The sequence below is a fragment of the Heterodontus francisci genome, chromosome 14, assembly GCF_036365525.1.
Source record: "Heterodontus francisci isolate sHetFra1 chromosome 14, sHetFra1.hap1, whole genome shotgun sequence".
Classification (NCBI taxonomy): domain Eukaryota; kingdom Metazoa; phylum Chordata; class Chondrichthyes; order Heterodontiformes; family Heterodontidae; genus Heterodontus; species Heterodontus francisci.
Window position 1 is genome coordinate 20,901,470 of NC_090384.1, and position 23,496 is coordinate 20,924,965.

At 48.3% G+C, this 23,496-nt stretch overlaps 1 protein-coding gene across 2 annotated transcripts in view; it reads right to left on the minus strand.

Annotated features, from left to right (window-relative positions):
• Nucleotides 1-17,333, minus strand: part of LOC137376942 (CD151 antigen-like) — a 112,803-nt gene extending 95,470 nt beyond the window's left edge. Inside the window, exon 1 of one of the 2 annotated variants that reach the window (XM_068045910.1) lies at nucleotides 17,195-17,333. The gene's annotated coding sequence lies outside the window, so the exon portion shown is untranslated. Of the gene's footprint in view, nucleotides 1-17,157 lie in introns of both variants that reach the window. The other variant, XM_068045909.1, reaches the window with a different exon arrangement.
• Between the last annotated feature and the right edge of the window lie 6,163 nt (nucleotides 17,334-23,496).

Below are 23,496 nucleotides of genomic sequence, written 5' to 3' on the forward strand. Positions count from 1 at the left end.
ACACCCCCTCCCCCGCCCTGTACAGTAACAGGAGGGTCCCACACCCCCTCCCCCACCCTGTATAATAACAGGAGGGTCCCACGCCCCCTCCCCCACCCTGTATAATAACAGGAGGGTCCCACACCCCCTCCCCCACCCTGTTCAGTAACAGGAGGGTTCCACACTGCCTCCCCCACCCTGTACAGTAACAGGAGGCTCCCACACCCCCTCCCCCACCCTGTATAATAACAGGAGGGTCCCACACCCCCTCCCCCACTCTGTACAGTAACAGGAGGATTCCACACCCCCTCCCCACCCTGTACAATAACAGGAGGCTCCCACACCCCCTCCCCCACCCTGTACAGTAACAGGAGGGTCCCACATCCCTCCCCCACCCTGTACAGTAACAGGAGGGTCCCACACCCCCTCTCCCACCCTGTACAATAACAGGAGAGTCCCACACCCCCACCCCCACCCTGTACACTAACAGGAGGGTCCCACACCCCCTCCCCCACCCTGTACAATAACAGGAGAGTCCCACACCCCCTCCCCCACCCTGTACACTAACAGGAGGGTCCCACACCCCCTCCCCCACCCTGTACAATAACAGGAGGGTCCCACACCCCCTCCCCCACCCTGTATAATAACAGGAGGGTCCCACGCACCCTCCCCCACCCTGTACAGTAACAGGAGGGTCCCACGCCCCCTCCCCCACCCTGTATAATAACAGGAGGGTCCCACACCCTCTCCCCCACCCTGTACAGTAACAGGAGGGTCCCACACCCCCTCCCCCACCTTGTACAATAACAGGAGAGTCCCACACACCCTCCCCCACCCTGTATAATAACAGGAGGGTCCCACACCCCCTCCCCCACCCTGTATAATAACAGGAAGGTCCCACACCCCCTCCCCCACCCTGTATAATAACAGGATGGTCCCACACCCCCTCCCCCACTCTGTACAGTAACAGGATGGTCCCACACCTCCTCCCCCACCCTGTACAGTAACAGGAGGGTCCCACACCCCCTCCCCCACCCTGTACACTAACAGGAGTGTCCTGCACCCCCTCCCCCACCCTGTACAGTAACAGGAGGGTCCCACTGCCCCTCCCCCACCCTGTACAGTAACAGGAGAGTCCCACACCCCCTCCCCCACCCTGTATAATAACAGGAGGGTCCCACACCCCCTCCCCCACCCTGTACAGTAACAGGAGGGTCCCACACCCCCTCCCCCACCCTGTACAATAACAGGAGGGTCCCACCCCCCCTGCCCCACCCTGTACAATAACAGGAGGGTCCCACCCCCCCTGCCCCACCCTGTACAATAACAGGAGGGTCCCACACCCCCTCCCCCACCCTGTACAATAACAGGAGAGTCCCACACCCCCTCCCCCAACCTGTACAATAACAGGAGAGTCCCACACCCCCTCCCCCACCCTGTACAATAACAGGAGAGTCCCATACACGTCTTCCGTCACCCTGTACAGTAGGAGATTCCCACATACCCAACTCGCCCCTGTAAATTAACAAATTATCAATTATCCCCCACCGCCCGGCTTTGCTGAGGTGAAAACAATGTTGGCCTGACTGTGAAGCTGGGCACAGTCAAATTGCCACCAACATTCAGTTTTCAGTCTCACCAATGAAGAATGCAGTAGTTGTTTGGGTGAGGTGTCACAGGTCTGTGTCGCAACCTATCATCAACCAGCTCCGTTAGATCTGTTGGTGAGGGAGAATTACAGTTCCATTGCAGTACATGTGAGAGTGAGGCTGGGGAAGATCAATAGTGTCAGGAGAAGGAGGGCTGAGGAGAGAGAGTGGGCCACAGTCACACTCACATAAATTGACCTCGGTGACTTTCACCTTGATGCTTTGAGCTGAGCTGAAGCCTGATTGGACAGCGTCGAGCAGAGATTATTGAGAGAGGGAGGAATAAGACAATGTGTTCCAGGACGGCACTCCTAACCCATTTTCCTTCTGTGATCAATGTGTCACCTCATGAAAGAACTCACATTTACATCACATCATCTGACGGCCTCAGGTCATCCCGTTAACGCACCACAAGCAATGAACTTTTTTTTATTCATTCATGGGATGTGGGCATCGCTGGCTAGACCAGCATTTATTGCCCATCTCTAATTGCCCTTGAGAAGAAGGTGGTGAGCTGCCTTCTTGAACTGCTGCAGTCCATATGAGGTAGGTACACCCACAGTACTCCGAATGAAGTCTAGTCGATGCTGTTAGTGCCCAGAGATCGTAACTTCTATCTGAAACTAGGCAGACTGGGTCTCAATTTAACATCTTCTCTGCAAGACACCACCTCTGACAATGCTGCACTCCCTGCATGCTGGGCTCAAGTGTCAGCCTGGATCAGGTGTTCAAGTCTTTGGAGCAGGGGTTTACTAAAGTACTCTATAAAGCAGTTAGGACTATCAGAGTTTATCAAACCACTCTCTAAAGCAGATAGGACCTTCAGTGTTTATCAAACTGCTCTATGAAACAGCTAGGACCTTCAGTGAATTAGAATTAGAACATTACAGCGCAGTACAGGCCCTTCAGCCCTCGACGTTGCGCCGACCTGTGAAACCATCTGATCTACACTATTCCATTTTCATCCATATGTCTATCCAATGACCACTTAAATGCCCTTAAAGTTGGCGAGTCTATCAACAAACTCTATAAAGCAGTTAGGTCCTTCAGTTCTCCAGGTTTATCATCGTCCTTTTCCAGTTAATGATTACAAATCCCATTACTATCCTGCACTGAGGGCTTCACTCACTGCTCCACCCACATTCCAAACCCCTAAATCTATTCATAAAGGACACAGAATCCATCACTGTCTTGCCTTAAAGGGACTGAGTAGTCAGAAGGCAGGCTCAGCTTCCCAAACTTTGCATTAGATCACCACACACCTGCCCCACCCTCACTGCTGAACAACTTAGATTTATATAGCACCACTAATGTAATAAAATGTCCCAAGGCGTTTCACAGAAGCATCATAAATCAATGTATAACACCAAGCCACGAAAGGAGATATTGTTTTAAGTAATGTCTTAAAAGAGGACATCGAGGTGGAGAGGTGGAGAGAGGGTATTCCAGGGCTTGGGGTAGAGGTAACTGAAGGTGTGGTCACCAATGGTGGAGCAATTTAAATCAGAGATGTACAAGAGACCAGAATTAGAGGAGTGTAGATATCTTGGAGACTGGGGGGAATTACAGAAATAGAGTGGGACAAGACCATGGAGGGATTTGAAAACAAAGACGAGAATTTAAAAAATAAAGACATTGCTTGACCGGAAGCTAATGTAAGTCAGTGAGCACAGGGCTGATAGGGGAATGGGAGTTGGTGCAAGTTAAGACACGGACAGCAGAGTTTTGGATGACCTCAGGTTTACAGAGGGTAGAATGTGGGAGATCAGCCAGGAGTGCATTGGACTAGTCAAGTCTAGAGGTTATCAAAGGAATGAATGAGGATTTCAGCAGCAGGTGAGCTGAGACGGGGAGAAGTCGGGCGATGTTACAGAGGTGGAAATAGGCGGTCTTTGTAATGCAGTGAAAATGAGGTCAGAAGCTCATCTCAGGGTCAAATGTGACACCAAGGTTGCGTACAGACTGGCTTAATGTCAGACTGTTGCCTGGGAGAGGGATGGAGTCGATAGCTAGGGAACAGAGTTTGGAGTGGGGACTGAAAACAATGGCTTCAATCTTCCCAATATTTAATTAGAAGAAAGTTCTGCTCATCCAGTACTGATTGTTGGACAATCTGTCTGATAATTTAGCAACAGTGGAGGGAGGTGGAGGTGAGGTAGACCTGTGTGTTGTCAGTGTACATGTGAAAACTAACGCTGTACTTTTGGATGATATGGACGAGAAATAAGAGGGAGCCAAGGACAGGTAACAGTGTGGGAGCAGGAGGAGAAGCCATTGCAAGTGGCTACGATTAGATAGATAAGAATGGAACCAGGTGAGACCAGTTCCACCCAGCTGGACAACAGTGCAGAGACGTTGGAGAAGGATGGTGTGGTCAACCGTGTCAAAGGCTGCAGACAGATCAAGAAGAACAAGAAGGGAAAGTTTACCTTCGTCACAGTCAAGTAGGATGTTATTTGCGACTTTGATAAAACCCGTTTTGGTACTGCAGCAGGGATTGAAACCTGATTGGAGAGATTCAAACACAGAGTTCCAGGAAAGGTGGGCATGGATTTAGGAGGCGACAACACACTCAAGGACTTTGGAGAGGAGAGGGAGGTTGGAGATGGGATGGTAGTTTACAAGGATGGTGGCATCAAGGGTTGTTTTTTTTGAAGAGGTCACAACCAGCAGCACCTTCCTTCACACAATGTTCACATTTCAGCCTAATGATCAGCTCCGAATGGCCCTCGCTTTGCTTGCTTTAAACATAGTCAAGGTTGATAGGAGGTGTTTTTCAGGTGCTACTTCTCCTTTAACACTGCCTATCTTTGACAATACCCAGGGGTCACACAGCTGGAAATCTGGTCCAGATAACTCACAATACAAAGGCTGCCCCAAGGAAGGTTTACATTGAGGGTGTGCTGGCTACAGTTGAAATTGCCCACTCCTCCCGCTATATAAAACAGTCTTGTCCAATAGGTTGGTCATGCATCAAATTGGGAATCCAGATATAGCCTTTTTTATTCTTTTATGGGTTTTGAGCATCACTGCTCAGGTCAAAAACAAAGCCTGACACTCTCCTGGTTGGTCGGTATGTTATCAGATGGGTGCTTGGTGTTCAGAATGAATGCTCACACACAGCAGTTCGTTTTCACATGCTGAGTTGGTCTCTTGCCTGCCTGAAAATCAATATAAACCGACAAGCCTCTCCGCCACCCATTCTCATGGAAATCTGCCATCATTGCATGGCTCCTCAGAGGACAGGTGATGTATTACAGAATGGTGATTGGTTGCCAGTTCCAGAGTTAGCTGTATGTTACCAAGGTGTCGAACGTCAAAACTACATGTATTAAACACAGCGGTCAGGGTGTGAACACTACTAATCATGAAGGTTGGGAAATGGCCAAGTTAGACGTGACAGTGTAGTGGTTATGTTACTGGGTTAGTAATATGGAAAATGAGAATTTAAATCCCACCATGGCAGTTTAAAACCTTTGGATTTGTAGAGGATAGATCCTGCCTAATGAATCTGACTTAACTTTTTGAAGAGGTGACTGAAATATTGGACAGGGGAATGTCTATGGATGTTATTCATATGGACTTCCAGAAAGCATTTGATAAAATCCATCAGAGACTGTCAGCTGAAGTTGAAACTCATGGAATTGAAGGCAAATTATTGATCTGGTTTGGAAATTGGCCGAGTGGCAGGAGACAGAGTGTAGTGAAAACAGGCAGGTACACTTGATACAGAACGTGACTAGTGGTGTCTCACAAGGGTCTGTGTTGGGGCCTCAACCATTCACCATATTTATTAACAACTTAGATGAAGGGATAGGAAACCACATATGCATTTGCCGGTGAGACAATGGCAGCATTGTAAGCAGTGTTGATGGTAATATAAAATTACAGAGATACTGATGGATTAAGTGAATGAGCTCAACTGTAGCAAATGGATTTCAATGCAGGCAAATTTGAGGTCATCCACTTTAGACCTAAAAAGGATAAATTTCTATATGGTGAAAAGCTAGAAATAGTGCAAGTCCAAAGAGACTAGGGTATGCAGGTACATAGATCATTAAAATGTCATAAACAGGTACAGAAAATAATCAAAAAAGCTAATGGAATTCTGGCCTTTATATCCAGAGGACTAGAATACAAAGTGGGTAGAAGTCATACTTCAGCTATACAAAGCCCTGGTGAGACCACATCTGGAGCACTGTGAACAGGTCTGGGCACCACACCTTCGGAAGATTACATTGGCCTTTGAGGGTATGCAGCATAGATTTACTAGAATGATTCCTGAACTCCCAGCGTTATTTCTGTGGGTTCTTTGTGTGACAGATGTTAACTTGGAGACATTCACCACCTTCCTCCCAGCTTCTTTACTTGACAGATCAGGACACAAGACAGAATTGCTGCATCACCTCCTGCAAGCCTGCAGACGTACACACACCTTACATCTGAATGAAATCCTAACTCAATTAAAGTGTTAATGATTCCCTTGCAGGAGGTCAGATGGGCCATCACCCCTCAAATACCAGCAGCAACCCCTCACCAGTTGTGCATTTACTCTACCCACAGCTCCAAGACAAAGGAGATCCTTTCAGAGAGCAGATACATCGAAAGGTCACATGACAGCATCCTGGCTCCAAATGATGATGGGGTGTGCCCACCACATAGTTGGGGGAGGGCAGCATCAGCATCAGGCTCATTTGTGATGCCTGGCACGGCTGGTAGCTTGCCAACACCCACTATCTTGAGTTGAGAACTTGGCCAAGCTGCAGCTGGTATGCATAGTACCACGTGAACTCCAGCACCAGTCACCAACAAACAACACAAGGAACCATTTCATAAACTAATGAAAACAATGGGCGATTTCACTGAGGCTGTGGCACCAAGGGGAGCTGACTCTAAGAGCAGAAGTAACAATTGTAGAAGTTATAGTATAGAGGCCATTCAGCCCATCGCGCATGTTGCACTGCCCTCTGCACCCACCGCAGCTCCCACTTTAAGTGTTTATCTGATATCCTGCTTAATGATTCAGCTTTTAGTGGCCTCTAGTACTATGTACTCGATAGCCCTTTGTGTGGAAACATTCCCCTTAATCATATACATCGGAAGGATTTGAAGATTATGACCAGGTAAATAACACTTTTGCTCTTTTACCTACCTGAAATTGTTCTTAATTTTGAACACTTTTATTAGCTGCACCCTATCTTTTCTGCTCCAATCGATACAGTCCTACATTTCCAAGTGTCCCATTATGTAACTCAATCCTCTCATCCCTGGGATTGCCTTTGGGAAGAGATGGGCCTTCTCTGTGGCTTGAATAGCCTCTCTGGGTTCCCAAAGTTGCAGACGGTACTTCGCTTGTGGTCTGACTCATGATCATGTACCGACTTATCATGACTTCCTTTTTGTATTCATTGCACCTATCTTTCAAGCCCTGGACTCCCTGCTTCTTCCTGTGGCTTTTTTCACTGGTGGTCCTTCTCTTACAGGCAGTGCAGTCCTAGATCTCTCAGTTTCTCTATTCTATTGAGTAGTTTGCGTGATACTGCTGCACTCAAACTTCTCCTCAGAAAGTACTACCTCACATTTACCTTCAGTGAATAGCATTTTCCACGTACCCACTCACTCCCTGGGACCTCTCTGTCCTCTCACATTCTTCATCACACTTTTCCAATGCCCCCCCCCCCCCCACCTCCCCGCTTCAAACAATTGGATGTCATCTGGAAATTTTGCTAATTGTCTCTTTATGAAGTCTATATCATGTGTACATAGAGAAAAGGAGAGATTCGAACACAAATCTCTGGGAAATACCACTAGCCACATTTTGATAATCTGAGAAACATTATTTATCTCCACATCACCACCTTTGCAACATATCACTGAGGTGGCACTTTCTGTAAATCTGCAGTTTATAGAGAGTGTGTTGGTGCTGATCTGATGGATGATAAAAGCAAAAAGCTAAGTAACCAACACAGTTTTTAAAAGACAGGAGAGGAAGTTTCCATTTAGCAACTGCACTTCTTATTTGTTAGCAGACCTGCCCAGAATCACATCATTGAGATAATCACACATTAATGAGCTGCAAACAGCAGACTGAAACCACTCAAAGACCTGACTTTGAGTGAAATCATCACAACCTTCTAAATGGGTGAGTCTAGGGCAAGTACTTATCGAACTTCACAAAATAGCTGGTGCCTTTGTAAATGACTCCTACATAATGGAAATGGCCAGAACCATTTGCAAACTATAGGTAGCTGCCTATACTGAGTGTGGACAGTGTAAGTGGTGGGGACTGATTACCATATCCACCTGATAGAATTTTCCAGTGGGTTTTTACTGCTCGGACCTGGAGGCTGGTGACCAGGGTGTGCTCGCCTTCCTGACAGCATTAGCTTGCAGGTTTTCAAGTTGGAAAACTTACTTTAAGAGGAGGACCACATGAAGGTTGCTGTCTCTGCTTGAGGACAGGCCAAGAGAAGATGTGGCCACTTACTCCACAAGGGGAACATGCGGATCAGCTCAAACTGTGACTGTGGCCATCCAGGTTAGACCATCGCCCATATATTACATACAAACTAGGAGCAGGAGCAGGAGCAGGCTATTGAACTCTTGCCCTGAGACATCCATTCCTGGTGGCATCACAACCATTCACACTGCATTAGCTGAAGCTGTAAATGGATTGTTAACCTTGACATCAAACTATAACTGCTTCCCCATCATACCAATATGTGCACTTGAACAGAGTCCAATAAAATTGGTCAAGCATGACATACCTTTAGCTAACCTGTGTTGGCAGTCCATTAAAATCCAGGCCTTTCTAAGGACTAGCAGTTTCCCCATGACCTGTGGGAGGCCAGCTGTAGTTACCCAGTTCAACCCTTTCCTCTTCTGAACTCAGGTATAACATTTGGATAGGGACAAGGAGCAAGGAAATGGGATCAGAGCACTAGCAGAGCTCATGTGTTGTTTTTTATTTATTCATTCCCGAGATGTGTATGACTCTCTACCTACCAGCTCTGTTGGTGCAGTTCCCGTTTCCAAAGAACTTTGGTAATCCTGGTTGGTGCCTCTGCTAATCCATTACTAGTTTCCCTCAGCGTTCTGCAACACCAGGCCTAATGACATCAGATTTAACCATTAACTCTTTTAACAGGGTCCCCTTTCATGGCTCCCCTACCTCTTTCTCAGATGCTCCTGCAGTCCTTCTTGCAAACTTCCCCTTCAAAATAAAGATTAAATACTTGAGTGTATGGCTGTCATCCCTTCACTCCCTACCCTATGACTTCTCCCATCATCATCTCCATCCCCACCCTTTCTTTCATTATTTCCTTGGTCTTGATGTACTGGTTACATCCTTTGCTCATACCCTTGATCTTGACCACTATTCTCTCTCTCAGCCTCTCTTTGTACTTTTGCTCCCTGTTTTCCCAAACTGGTCCCAGTTTCTGGCCTTGGTTTTTCTCCATAGAATTAATTCCAGAAGCTTCCATTGTCTTTCTTTTTCATTCTTATATCTGCAGCCATGCAGGGATAAGATTCACTCAGCTGCTTTCTCCTGGTCAGCAGGCAGAACCTCAACCTACAACACCCTCCCTACACCCTGAGAGTTCCCACACCCTGACTACAAGTTTGACATTTGAGTGCAGAGAGAGGTAGGCAAAAAAATCCTTAGGTCAGCAGGCTGGAGACCTTTAGAAAGACCTGAGAGCGTTTTACAACAAATATCCCCAATCCCTGTCAAACATGAGCCCAAGAATGTGTCCACGCCACAGGACACTACAACACCAACAGCATTGTGGATATTCTCCTTGACAGTTTCCATTAGCAATGCAAATGAAACAGTTTCTTGTTTCAAGTAGTTAAACTGTGTGTGTGACCCTGCACACTCACTCAGTCATGCACGCTCACTCACAGTCACTCATTCAGTCACACACACACACACTCACTCACTCTCACACTCACAGTCACACACACGCCCTCAGTCACACTCACAGACACAGAGTCACACACAAACACACACACATACACTCAGTCACATACTCACAGAGCCACACACTCATACATACACACACATACACTCACACTCAGACTCAGTCACACACACAGAGTCAGTCACACACACACGCACTCTCTCACACATACACACACTCTCACTCAGTCAGTCAGTCACTCAGTCAGTCACACACGCATTCAGTCACACACGCACAGTGACACACACACGCACAGTCACACGCACTCTCTCACACATACACACACTCTCACTCACTCAGTCAGTCACACACGCATTCAGTCACACACACGCAGTGACACACACACGCAGTCACACGCACTCTCTCACACATACACACACACTCTCACTCAGTCACTCACTCACAGTCAGTCACACACACATGCACAGTCACACACGCGCACAATCACTCAGTCACACACACACACGCACAGTCAGTCACACACGCACAGTCACTCAGTCACACACACACTCACAGTCTCACACACACACGCACAGTCACCCACGCACACTCACTCAGTCACACTCATGCATACTCACACACATGCACTCACAGTCTCACACACACACTCACACTCACTCAGTCTCACACACATGCACACACACACACGCACTCGCAGTCACACACACACGCACACACACTCACACACTCACAGTCACAGTCACACACTCACTCACTCACACACACACAGTCACACAAATAGTCACTTACAGTCTCTCACACTCGCACACACACGGCTCAAGATCTGTTGAACTCTGCAGTGTGTGAACATTTGGCTGAATGCAGATGGAGCTGGGTTGACGGCGCCACTGTTTATACTGGAGACTCACGACAGGCTAGCCGTGCTCCTTGTTGAAGAAGGTGCTACTTTAGGGTGGCCATTCATCCAGTCTTATAGAGAGCAGTCCAGTTTTCAGGTGGTCTGTCCCCTTACCAGTGCTCGATTTGAACTGGATGCCTCATTATCTGGTATTTAAAATAGAAATTGTTGGCCCTGTCTGTGCCTGCAAAAGCCCAGCCCAGGGCCACTGTAGCAGCCCCGCAAAGATCCTGTCAGTCCTATCTTGCGTGTGTCCTGACGACGCCTTCGCACTATGTCGCTTGGGCCATGATTAACATAGATGTAGTGCCACACTGATACACACTGCTCTCAAGTAGCTGCCATGAGGAGAGACACAACAGCAGCCTGGTAAATACTCTCCATGTCTGTCTGTGCCTTGCTGCTATTCTCAACCTGGATATCGGTGCCCATCAAATGGATCAGGTTACTAGGCAGTCTCAACACTTACACACACAATTCCTGATTAAAAGCATCACTTGAGTTTTTTAAACCCGCTTTAGCTCCTCCAGGGTTCATTATAAGCTGGAAGTGTACAAGTTCCCCAAGTTTAGCTTGCTCTATGACACTGGGTGTCTCGACACATAATGCAAGGTATTCTCACTCGTTTGAGCAAAAGGTTCGAATCAATAGTTATTATTCATTGATTTTAATTTTAAAAGTGCACAAAAGCGTGTGGCGGGGTGTGTGGTATTCGAGGTCTGCGAGGGGCCATCCTGTGCTGCTTCCTCTCCCAGGAGGCAATGATTCCCTCCTGTTTCCCCTCCCAATACCAGATGATTGCAGCAGCAGGAAGAGACTCTTGGATACACAGGCTCTGGGATGCCTCAGCTGGTGATGCATTCCCAAAAACCACAGGTCCTTGTTTCAACGGGAAACGAGGACAAGCTGAGAACCACTGTAAATTAAACAGGCCCTGAGGCAGTGCCTCGACATGACATCACGTTCATTACCACATATAACTGCACTAAGTCAGAAACTATACGGTGTTATTACAGCCAGGGAGTGCAGCACCATTACAGGTAAGGAGTGCTATAGTCCTCCTCTCTGAATTTAAGGAGTGAGAAGAGGTGCATGATAGAGGATGGATAGTAATGAGCAGGATATTGTATTGAGGATAGGTATGGGGAAAGAAATGTGTGGGGCCTCCCATTGATCCATCACAAATACATTGCCACACATGCTCACTCACAGTCACAGAGTGTGTGCGTGTGTGACTGGGTGGCACAGTGGCACAGTGGTTAGCACCGCAGCCTCACAGCTCCAGCGACCCGGGTTCGATTCTTGGTACTGCCTGTGTGGAGTTTGTAAGTTCTCCCTGTGTCAGCGTGGGTTTTCGCCGGGTGCTCTGGTTTCCTCCCACAGCCAAAGACTTGCAGGTTGATAGGTAAATTGGCCATTATAAATTGTCCCTAGTATAGGTAGGTGGTAGGGGAATTGAGGGAAGGTGGGGATGTGAGAGGGTAATGGGATTAATGTAGGATTAGTATAAATGGGTGGTTGATGGTCGGCACAGACTCGGTGGGCTGAAGGGCCTGTTTCAGTGCTGTATCTATAAATAAAATTAAAAATTTCCAGCCCTGCTCTGTGTATTTGCAATCGTGTACCACTAACTTCTCCAAGCAGACATGTTCCCTGTAAATGTCTTCACTGCTGAGCTAAAAAGAGCAGTGGCATGGGAAACAAATCCCATTCCAAGCATTCCTCCCATCCATGGGGAACAGTCAGTGCAGAGGCGAGAGGGAGGGCACAGTGGTTGGTTTTCTCAAGGAAGGACAGTGCAGGTGTGCCTCATCACTCTCCACATCTCTCATAACAGGAAAAGTTTATCACAGGGAGTCCATCACGGACTGGTCAGACACATGACGCCTCCCATTCCCCTCAAAACCCCTGTCTCGGCCGTGCTGCTGTAAGGAGCTGATCCTCCACAGGAAGGCTAAGGAACAAACTGTGCCACTGCCACTTCGCCATGTTCACTGATAGTGACGTTGAAAAATACACACTACCCAAACATATCACATCCAGTCACAATGGTTTTAACACTCAGATGGGACTATGTACCCGTGGAGATTTACTACACTCGCCCTTGCTGTCATACATGTACAGTCATTTAACAGACCAAAACTCAGCAGGACCAAGCTGCTGAAATGTAATTTGAACAAGTTCAAGCTGACTTATAGCACTCTGATTCTGTCCATATTCAGCAGCCTGTACTATTCCCATTTCTTCACCATAAACATGATCACATGTTCAGTTATTGTATTAGCCTGCTGCAGACACCCTGGGCCCAATTTTAACCCAGCCAATTACAGAGTTAAAATCAGGCCCATCCATTTTGGTTCTCCTAGACAGAAGAGACCCATGCAGGTGATGGCCATGTTTAGATAGCAATCCTTACAGCCTCACCGACCTGTGACCTTACCACCAGGATGCTGATCCCAACTCAGCAATCCATCAATGTAATGTTTTAATTTAGTGTCTATATCATGATTTCGTGCCATGTTCCAAATTGCTCTTTGATTGGTCAGTGCTAGCCATGTGATATAATCAGTCACATGGTCAGGGACAAATCATATCCAACAATAAACATTCAACAATCCCAGAAAGCAGAGATTGTGTTTCCACGCCAAAAACGGAAGATTTAAAGAGTTTCTCTTCCACTAATCGGCCTTTAATGCTTCTTGCCCATAGGCCCTGGATACATTGGCACCTAACTCATGTCAAGACCCTCATCCACTGAGGCTCACACTATTATATTAAACATTGCTCATGAGCAACACCAAAGGATATTAACAAGTAATGTGAGAATGCTTAAGGGACAGAGTAAAAGCTCCCTCTACACTTGAACAATCTGCCTGAGAAGCACACCCTACCCCTATTGTCAGCCTTGATAGAGTCATAGAGAGATACAGCACCAAAACAGTCCCTTCAGCCCAACGAGTCCACGCTGACCATCAACCACCCATTTATACCAATCCTACATTAATCCCATTTTCCCTCTCACATCCCCACTTTCCCTCAATTCTCCTACCACCTACCTACACTAGGGGCAATTTTTTTTAGAATAGCCAATTTACCTATCAACCTGCAAGTCTTTGGCATGTGGGAGGAAACCAGAGCACCCGAAGGAAACCCACACGGTTACAGGGAGAACTTGCAAACTCCACACAGGCAGTATCCAGAACCGAACCCGGGTCACTGGAGGTGCTAGCCACTGTGCCGCCCTGTGATGTGATGGACCATTTCCTGCAGTATTAGGGGTTGTCTGAGCTGAACTGGAATTGAGATGTGCTTGCTCTTATCCTGATGTTCCACTAACCAGCTGGCTTTTATTGCTGGACCAGATAATAGTTTTTTAGTTTTAATATTGCAGGATGTGAGCAGGCACTTTCATCCTTTTTGGGAATATCTTCTCTTTGCTGTAAAATAGACCCAAGCACAGTCTCATTGTTCTCTGGCTTCCGCTAAGTCTAGTATTACACACAAAACAAACACAGTGAACCAAGGCACCGAGTTAGTGACTGTGGCACAATAGAGCTCAGGGGCTGAAAACCCTGCACACAGGTACAAACAAGAAAGTGAAAAAATTCCATCCGTTTGTTCACATGAGGCTCTGACTCAAAGACCCAGGATAAATGCAGGCTGCCAGCGGCCTGGCCCAGGCCAGGAACAGTCAATGATGGTGAGGGGGCAGGAAAGACTGGCAGTGTTTTTTGGGCAAGGTCCCACAGCCAGTTCCAACTGGATACATGGACTCTCCCTGACCGTACAGAGCAAGATCCCACACTCAGTTACAACTAGAAACACGAACTCTCCCTGACCGTACAGAGCAAGATCCCACACTCAGTTACAACTAGAAACACGGACTCTCCCTGACCGTACAGAGCAAGATCCCACACCCAGTTACAACTAGAAACACGAACTCTCCCTGACCGTACAGAGCAAGATTCCACAGCCAGTTCCAACTGGATACATGGACTCTCCCTGACCGTACAGAGCAAGATCCCACACTCAGTTACAACTAGAAACACGAACTCTCCCTGACCGTACAGAGCAAGATCCCACACTCAGTTACAACTAGAAACACAGACTCTCCCTGACCGTACAGAGCAAGATCCCACACCCAGTTACAACTAGAAACACGCATTCTCCCTGACCGTACAGAGCAAGATCCCACACCCAGTTACAACTAGAAACACCCACTCTCCCTGACCGTACAGAGCAAGATCCCACACTCAGTTACAACGAGAAACACGGACTCTCCCTGACCGTACAGAGCAAGATCCCACACCCAGTTACAACTAGAAACACGAACTCTCCCTGACCGTACAGAGCAAGATTCCACAGCCAGTTACAACTAGAAACACGGACTCTCCCTGACCGTACAGAGCAAGATCCCACACTCAGTTACAACTAGAAACACGGACTCTCCCTGACCGTACAGAGCAAGATCCCACAGCCAGTTACAACTAGAAACACGGACTCTCCGACTGTACAGAGCAAGATTCCACAGCCAGTTACAACTAGAAACACGGACTCTCCCTGACCATACAGAGCAAGATCCCACACCCAGTTACAACTAGAAACACGGACTCTCCCTGACCGTACAGAGCAAGATCCCACACCCAGTTACAACTAGAAACACGGACTCTCCCTGACCGTACAGAGCAAGATCCCACACCCAGTTACAACTAGAAACACGGACTCTCCCTGACCGCACAGAGCAAGATTCCACACCCAGTTACAACTAGAAACACGGACTCTCCGACTATACAGAGCAAGATCCCACACCTAGTTACAACTAGAAACACGGACTCTCCCTGACCGTACAGAGCAAGATTCCACACCCAGTTACAACTAGAAACACGAACTCTCCCTGAATGTACAGAGCAAGATCCCACACCTAGTTACAACTGGAAACACGAACTCTCCCTGACTGTACAGAGCAAGATCCCACACCTAGTTACAACTAGAAACACCCACTCTCCCTGACCGTACAGAGCAAGATCCCACACCCAGTTACAACTAGAAACACGCACTCTCCCTGATTGTACAGAGCAAGATTCCACACCCAGTTACAACTAGAAACACCCACTCTCCTGATTGTACAGAGCAAGATCCCACACCCAGTTACAACTAGAAACACGGACTCTCCCTGACCGTACAGAGCAAGATCCCACACCCAGTTACAACTAGAAACACGGACTCTCCCTGACCGCACAGAGCAAGATTCCACACCCAGTTACAACTAGAAACACGGACTCTCCGACTATACAGAGCAAGATCCCACACCTAGTTACAACTAGAAACACGGACTCTCCCTGACCGTACAGAGCAAGATTCCACACCCAGTTACAACTAGAAACACGAACTCTCCCTGAATGTACAGAGCAAGATCCCACACCTAGTTACAACTGGAAACATGAACTCTCCCTGACTGTACAGAGCAAGATCCCACACCTAGTTACAACTAGAAACACCCACTCTCCCTGATTGTACAGAGCAAGATCCCACACCCAGTTACAACTAGAAACACCCACTCTCCCTGACCGTACAGAGCAAGATCCCACACCCAGTTACAACTAGAAACACACACTCTCCCTGATTGTACAGAGCAAGATCCCACACCCAGTTACAACTAGAAACACCCACTCTCCCTGACCGTACAGAGCAAGATCCCACACCCAGTTACAACTGGAAACACGGACTCTCCCTGACCGTACAGAGCAAGATTCCACACCCAGTTACAACTAGAAACACGCACTCTCCCTGATTGTACAGAGCAGGATCCCACACCCAGTTACAACTAGAAACACCCACTCTCCCTGACCGTACAGAGCAAGATCCCACACCCAGTTACAACTAGAAACACGCACTCTCCCTGATTGTACAGAGCAAGATTCCACACCCAGTTACAACTAGAAACACCCACTCTCCTGATTGTACAGAGCAAGATCCCACACCCAGTTACAACTAGAAACACGCACTTTCCCTGACCGTACAGAGCAAGATCCCACACCCAGTTATAACTAGAAACACCCACTCTCCCTGACCGTACAGAGCAAGATTCCACACCCAGTTACAACTAGAAACACCCACTCTCCCTGACCGTACAGAGCAAGATTCCACACCCAGTTACAACTAGAAACACGCACTCTCCCTGATTGTACAGAGCAGGATCCCACACCCAGTTACAACTAGAAACACCCACTCTCCCTGACCGTACAGAGCAAGATCCCACACCCAGTTACAACTAGAAACACGCACTCTCCCTGATTGTACAGAGCAAGATTCCACACCCAGTTACAACTAGAAACACCCACTCTCCTGATTGTACAGAGCAAGATCCCACACCCAGTTACAACTAGAAACACGCACTTTCCCTGACCGTACAGAGCAAGATTCCACACCCAGTTACAACTAGAAACACCCACTCTCCCTGACCGTACAGAGCAAGATTCCACACCCAGTTACAACTAGAAACACGCACTCTCCCTGATTGTACAGAAAAGGATCCCACAGCCAGCAGCAAATGTTTGTCTCAGCTGAACGTCTGACGATTAAAGCTCTGACGTTCGGCCACAGAGCCAGTGAAAGTCGCCCTGCCAGTGACTCTGTGCTATCCCGGAGCAGACGCCGATCTCCAGGGTGGAGCCAGCTCCTGCTTGCTTGCATTAGCGGCTCTTACCCGTGCTCTAGTTGCTGCTGCTCGCTCACACACTCACTTGTGTCCGAGGCCGCTGTAAAACTGACTCGGCGGAGACTGAGTAAACTGACAAAGAAACAGCAAGGCCGCCCTTGGCGAAGCAAACCCCTCCTTAACAGGGCAGTCCCAGTGTTAAACCAGCCCAGCCCTCAATCAGGCAAATCCCTCCTAAACAGGGCAGTCCCAGTGCCAGTGTTAACCCAGCCCAGCCCTCAATCAGGCAAATCCCTCCTAAACAGGGCAGTCCCAGTGCCAGTGTTAACCCAGCCCAAACCTCAGCGACACAAACCCCTCCTAAACAGGGCAGTCCCAGTGCCAGTGTTAACCCAGCCCAGCCCTCAATGAGGCAAGCCCCTCCATAACAGGGCAGTCCCGTTGCCAGTGTTAACCCAGCCCAGCCCTCAGCGACACAAACCCCTCCTAAACGCGCCAGTGCCAGTGTTAACCCAGCCCAGCCCTCAGCGAGACAAACCCCTCCTAAACGCGCCAGTGCCAGTGTTAAACCAGCCCAGCCCTCAGCGAGACAAACCCCTCCTAAACAGGGCAGTCCCAGTGCCAGTGTTAAACCAGCCCAACCCTCAGCGAGACAAACCCCTCCTAAACACGGCAGTCCCAGTGCCAGTGTTAAAGGGCGGCGCAGTGGTTAGCACCGCAGCCTCACAACTCCAGCGACCCGGGTTCAATTCTGGGTGCTGCCTGTGTGGAGTTTGCAAGTTCTCCCTGTGACTGCGTGGGTTTCCTCCGGGTGCTCCGTTTTCCTCCCAAACGCCAAAGACTTGCTGGTTGATAGGTTAATTGGCCATTATAAATTGCCCCTAGTGTAGGCAGGTGGTAGGGAAATATAGAGACAGGTGGGGATGTGGTAGGAATATGGAATTAGTGTAGGATTAGTATAATATGGGTGGTTGATGGTCGGCACAGACTCGGTGGGACAAAGGGCCTGTTTCAGTGCTGTATCTCTAAAACTAAAAAACTAAACCAGCCCAGCCCTCACTGAGACAAACCCCTCCATAACAGGGCAGTCCCAGTGCCAGTGTTAACCCAGCCCAGCCCTCAGCGAAACACACCCCTCCTTAACAGGGCAGTCCCAGTGCCAGTGTTAACCCAGCCCAGCCCTCAGCGAAACACACCCCTCCTTAACAGGGCAGTCCCAGTGCCAGTGTTAAACCAGCCCAGCCCTCAGCGAGACAAACCCCTCCTAAACAGGGCAGTCCCAGTGCCAGTGTCAGTACTAACCCAGCCCAGTCCCGTCCCGGCCCCCGAGACACCCAGCGCACACAGACGGCAGAGAGACAGAAAAACAGTGTGAGACTCAGTAAGATCAAAAAGGGGACTGTAGTATAGTCGTAATGTTACTGGAGGATCATACAATCATAGAAAAGTGACAGCACAGAAAGCAGCCACTCAGCCCATCGTGTCCAGGCCGACCCTCTGCAAGTGTAACTCACCTAGTCCCATTCCCCTGCCTTTTCCTCGTAGCCCTACAAATGTTTTCTCTTCAGATAATTATCCAATTCCCTTTTGAAAACTGCGATTGAATCTGCCTCCACCACACTTTCTAGATCCTAACCAGTAGCTGTATAAAAAATGTTTTTCCTCATGTCATTGTTACTTCTTTTGCCAATCACCTTAAATCAGGTTAATCTGTTTTTTTTATTTGTTCATAGGATGTGGGCGTCACTGGCTGTGCCAGCATTTATTGCCCATCCCTAATGGCTCTTGAGAAGGTGGTGGTGAGTTGCCTTCTTGAACCGCTGCAGTCCATTTGGGGTAGGTACACCCACAGTGCTGTTAGGAAGGGAGTTCCAGGATTTTGACCCAGTGACAGTGAAGGAACGGCGATATATTTCCAAGTCAGGATGGTGTGTGGTTTGGAGGAGAACTTGCAGGTGGTGGTGTTCCCATGCACTTGCTGCCCTTGTCCTTCTAGTTGGTAGAGGTCGCGAGTTTGGAAGGTGCTGTCTAAGGAGCCTTGGTGCATTGCTGCAGTGCATCTTGTAGATGGTACACACTGCTGCCACTGTGCGTCGGTGGTGGAGGGAGTGAATGTTTGTAGGTGGGGTGCCAATCAAGCAGGCTGCTTTGCCCTGGATGGTGTCGAGCTTCTTGAGTGTTGTTGGAGCTGCACCCATCCAGGCAAGTGGACAGTATTCCATCACACTCCTGGCTTGTGCCTTGTAGATGGTGGACAAGCTTTGGGGAGTCAGGAGGTGAGTTACTCGCCACAGGATTCCCTACCTCAGACCAGCTCTTGTAGCCACGGTATTTATACGGCTATTCCAGTTTAGTTTCAGGTCAATGGTAACCCCTAGGATGTTGATAGTGGGGAATTCAGCGATCGTAATGCCATTGAATGTCAAGGGGAGATGGTTAGATTCTCTCTTGTTTGTGATGGTCATTGCCTGGCACTTGTGTGGCACGAATGTTACTTGCCACTTATCAGCCCAAATCTGGATATTTTCCTGGTCTTGCTGCATTTCTACATGGACTGCTTCAGTATTTGAGGAGTCGTGAATGGTGCTGAACATTGTGCAATTATCAACAAACATCCGCACCTCTGACCTTATGATTGAAGGAAGGTCATTGATGAAGCAGCTGAAGATGGTTGAGCCGAGGACACTACCCAGAGGAACTCCTGCAGTGATGTCCTGGAGCTGAGATAATTGACCTGCAACAACTCCAACCATCTTCATTTGCGCTAGGTATGACTCCAGCCAGCGGAGAGTTTTCCTCCTGATTCCCATTGACTCCAGTTTTATTGGGGTTCCTTGATGCGACACTCGGTCAAGGGCAGTCACTCTCACCTCACCTCTGGAGTTCAGCTCTTTTGTCCATGTTTGAACCAAGGCTGTAATGAGGTCAGGAGCTGAGTGGCCCTGGCAGAACCCAAACTGAGTGTTACTGAGCAGGTTATTGCTAAGCAAGTGCCGCTTGATGGCACTGTTGATGACACCTTCCATCAGTTTACTGATGATTGAGAGTAGACTGATAAGACGGTAATTGGCCGGGTTGGACTTGCCCTGCTTTTTGTGTACAGGACATACCTGGGAAATTTTCCACATTGCTGAATAGATGCCAGTGTTGTAGCTGTACTGGAACAGCTTGGCTAGGGATTGCCCACAGAGGAGGGACCCTCCTCTCCCCCCGCAAGCCTCCTTGGAGGGCACCTTGTATTAATGGGTGACCACCCAACATGGCAGAGGCACCCCCCACTGCTGGTTAAATCCCAGTGGTAGAGGGAAGAGGTCCTTAATTAACAATTAATAGGCCATTAAAGGGCCTCATAAGCCTCTGGGTGGAAAGGCCATCGTCGGCCAAAACCACCTCCCCCCCCCTCCTCCCCGCCATCGCTTCGCATTGCAATTCTGTGGGCCCACCCCCGACCTCCGACCTCATCTTGGGGGGCCCATAAAATTAAGCCCACTGTTTTCATAAGTGTTTCTTTATATGTGCTCACATGAAACCCCAGTTAATGCCCTCCCCCGAAACCGTTAGTCCCTTAAAGGATGAGATTGGGGAATTAATAATGGGAAACAAGGAAGATCACCGTGAGCATGGTGTAGGCTTCATAGTGAGCAACCGGCTGACACAGTCAATTGAGCCACTGGTAGCAACCTCGGAGTCCCTCATCTCCCTGTGGTTATCTCTGATGGAGGCACAGTCAACATCATATGCATCTATGCACCAACTCTGAATGCCAGCATGTCAGATAAAGAGTGTTTTTATGACTCCCTAGATGACGTTCAGAGGAGCATCTCAAACGGCGAGAGGCTATTCATCTTGGATGACTACAACCCACATGTTAGGGCAGACAGTGATTCATGGTTAAACATGCCTTGGTCATGATGGGGTGGGCAAGATCAATAATAATGGACAACTCCTTATTGAACTTCGTGCCCTGAACGAATTCTCCATCTCCAACACCTTTTTCCAGAACAAACATCGCCACGAGATATAACGGCATCACCCAAGTTCTGGTCAATGGCACCAACTAGGCCTAGTCATCATGAGGAGGTGCAATCTGCCCAGTGTTCTGCACACCCGCACCTACCACAGCACAGATTGTGACACCAACCACTCCCTTATCAGCAGCAAAGTGAAGGTGCACCCCCAAAAGTTCCAAAGCTCCAAACACGACGGTCCGCCATGCATCAACATCCCTTGCATAAGCAATGATGCCAAATACAAGTACTTTGCACGGTCATTAGACCACTTGCTACCCATCAAAGCCTTAATAGGAAGCACCAATGCCAGCATCAATGAAGCTTGAAAGTCGCTAAGCTCAATCATCTCTGAAGCAGCAGAAACATCATTTGATAAAGGCGGAACCCGCAACAAGAGCTGGTTTGAGACCTACTCAGCCGAGATGATATCTGTCATTGATGCAAAAAACAAAGCCTACATGATGCACAACATAAACCCAACAGCTAAAACACTGCATGACCTGAAAGTAGCCAAGACAACCATGCAAATGACAGGGAGATACTGCACAAACAAACAATATATCAGCTTATGTCAAGAAATCCAAACTGCATGTGACAAAGGAAATCTCTGAGCTATGTACGAAGGGATCAAGAGGACGCTTGGCCCTGCCATCACCAAAGTTGCTCCCTGAAGTTGGCAGATGATGAAGTATTCGCCAACAGGAGTAAACAGATGTCCCACTGGGCTGAACACTACTGTGAGCTGTGCTGCTATGAGTCAGACATCTCCCAGTCTGAGCTCGCACTCTCCCGCAACTTCCTGTCATGGATGAGTTAGGTAAAGAACACTCATCACTGGAGCTCGAAGGCCATAGGCTGCCTAGCAAACAGAAGAGCTCCCAGTAAGGACGGAATCCCAGCCAAACTGCTCAAGTACGGAATTTCCCATCTATTGCCATACCTTATGACTGTCTCCTTCTCTGCTGGAAAGTAGGCTCTGTTCCACAGGAGATGCATGACACCAAAATCAACACACTACAAAAAAAAGGTAACACAACAACAATAGGGGAATCTCATTCCTTAGCCTCACGAGGAAGGCCTTTGCTAGGGTCATACTTAAAAGACTCCATTTACTTGCAGACTGAGTGTACCTGGAAGCACAGTGTCGTTTGCGTGCTGGCAGATCTACTGTGGATATGATCTTCTCCATATGGCAGCTACAAGAGAAGTGTAGGGAACAGAGTATATCCCTTTAACTTATTATTGTAGATTTCACTAAGGTATTCAACACAGTCAGCAAAGCAGGGCTCTACAAGATTTGGGGAAAATTTGGCTGTTCACCAAAGCTTCTCAATCTCATCCACTCCTTCCAGGACAACATGCACTGCACCGTACAGTTTGATGGCTCCACTTCCAACAATTTCCAAGTGAAGAATGGAGTGAAACAGGGTTGTGTCCTAGTCCCCACTCTGCTTGGCATCTTCTTCTGCATGCTCCTGACCTTCACCCTCCCTGCAGATATGGAAGGAGTCTACTTGCACACCAGGTCAGATGGCAAGCCCTACAATCTATCAAGGCTGAAAGTGAAGACAAAAACACATAACATCGTGATCAGAGAACTTCTCTACACTGATGATGCTACGCTAGTCTCTCACACGGAGACTCAGCTACAAAGATTCATGGACTGTCTCTCCCATGCCTGTAACTTGTTCTCCTTGACGAGAAGCCTCAAGAAAACAATGGTCATGGGAGAAGGTGTTGCATCTCTGTCCCTGATCGCACAAAATAACTCCCCACTGGAAGTGGTTGGCACATTCTGCTACCTTGGGTCCACAGTGACAGATACTCTGTCCCTTGATGCAGAGCTCGATACTGGCTTAGGGAAAGCAGCTACCACCTTTGGCCAATTTGCGAAACGCGCATGGGATAACACCAGGCTGACCCTCAGGACCAAGCTGAGGTTTATAAGGCCTGTGTTCTCTGCACCTTGCTGTATGGCTGTGAAACATGGGCAACTTACAGCTACCAGGAAAAGAAGCTCAATAATTTCCATCTTCACTGTCTACATCACACTATTGGTATATCCTGGCAGGACAAAATCACAAATGTGGCAGTCCTCTCAAAGGCAGAGCTCCCAGAGTTGGCACTAATCAAACAGAGGTGGCTTTGGTGGATCGGACACATCCACAGGATGGAAGACAGTCGCATACTCAAGGGCCTTCTGTATGGTGAGGTAGACGGGGCCAGATGACCAATGGGGGCACCCAAAGCTCTGCTTCAAGGTTGTTTGCAAGCGTGACATGAAGGCCCTAAATGTCGACTATCACACCTGGGAGTCACTAGCTGGTGAAAGAGGAAAATAGCAACTCATCCTGTGGAGTGGTGTGCACTACCACGA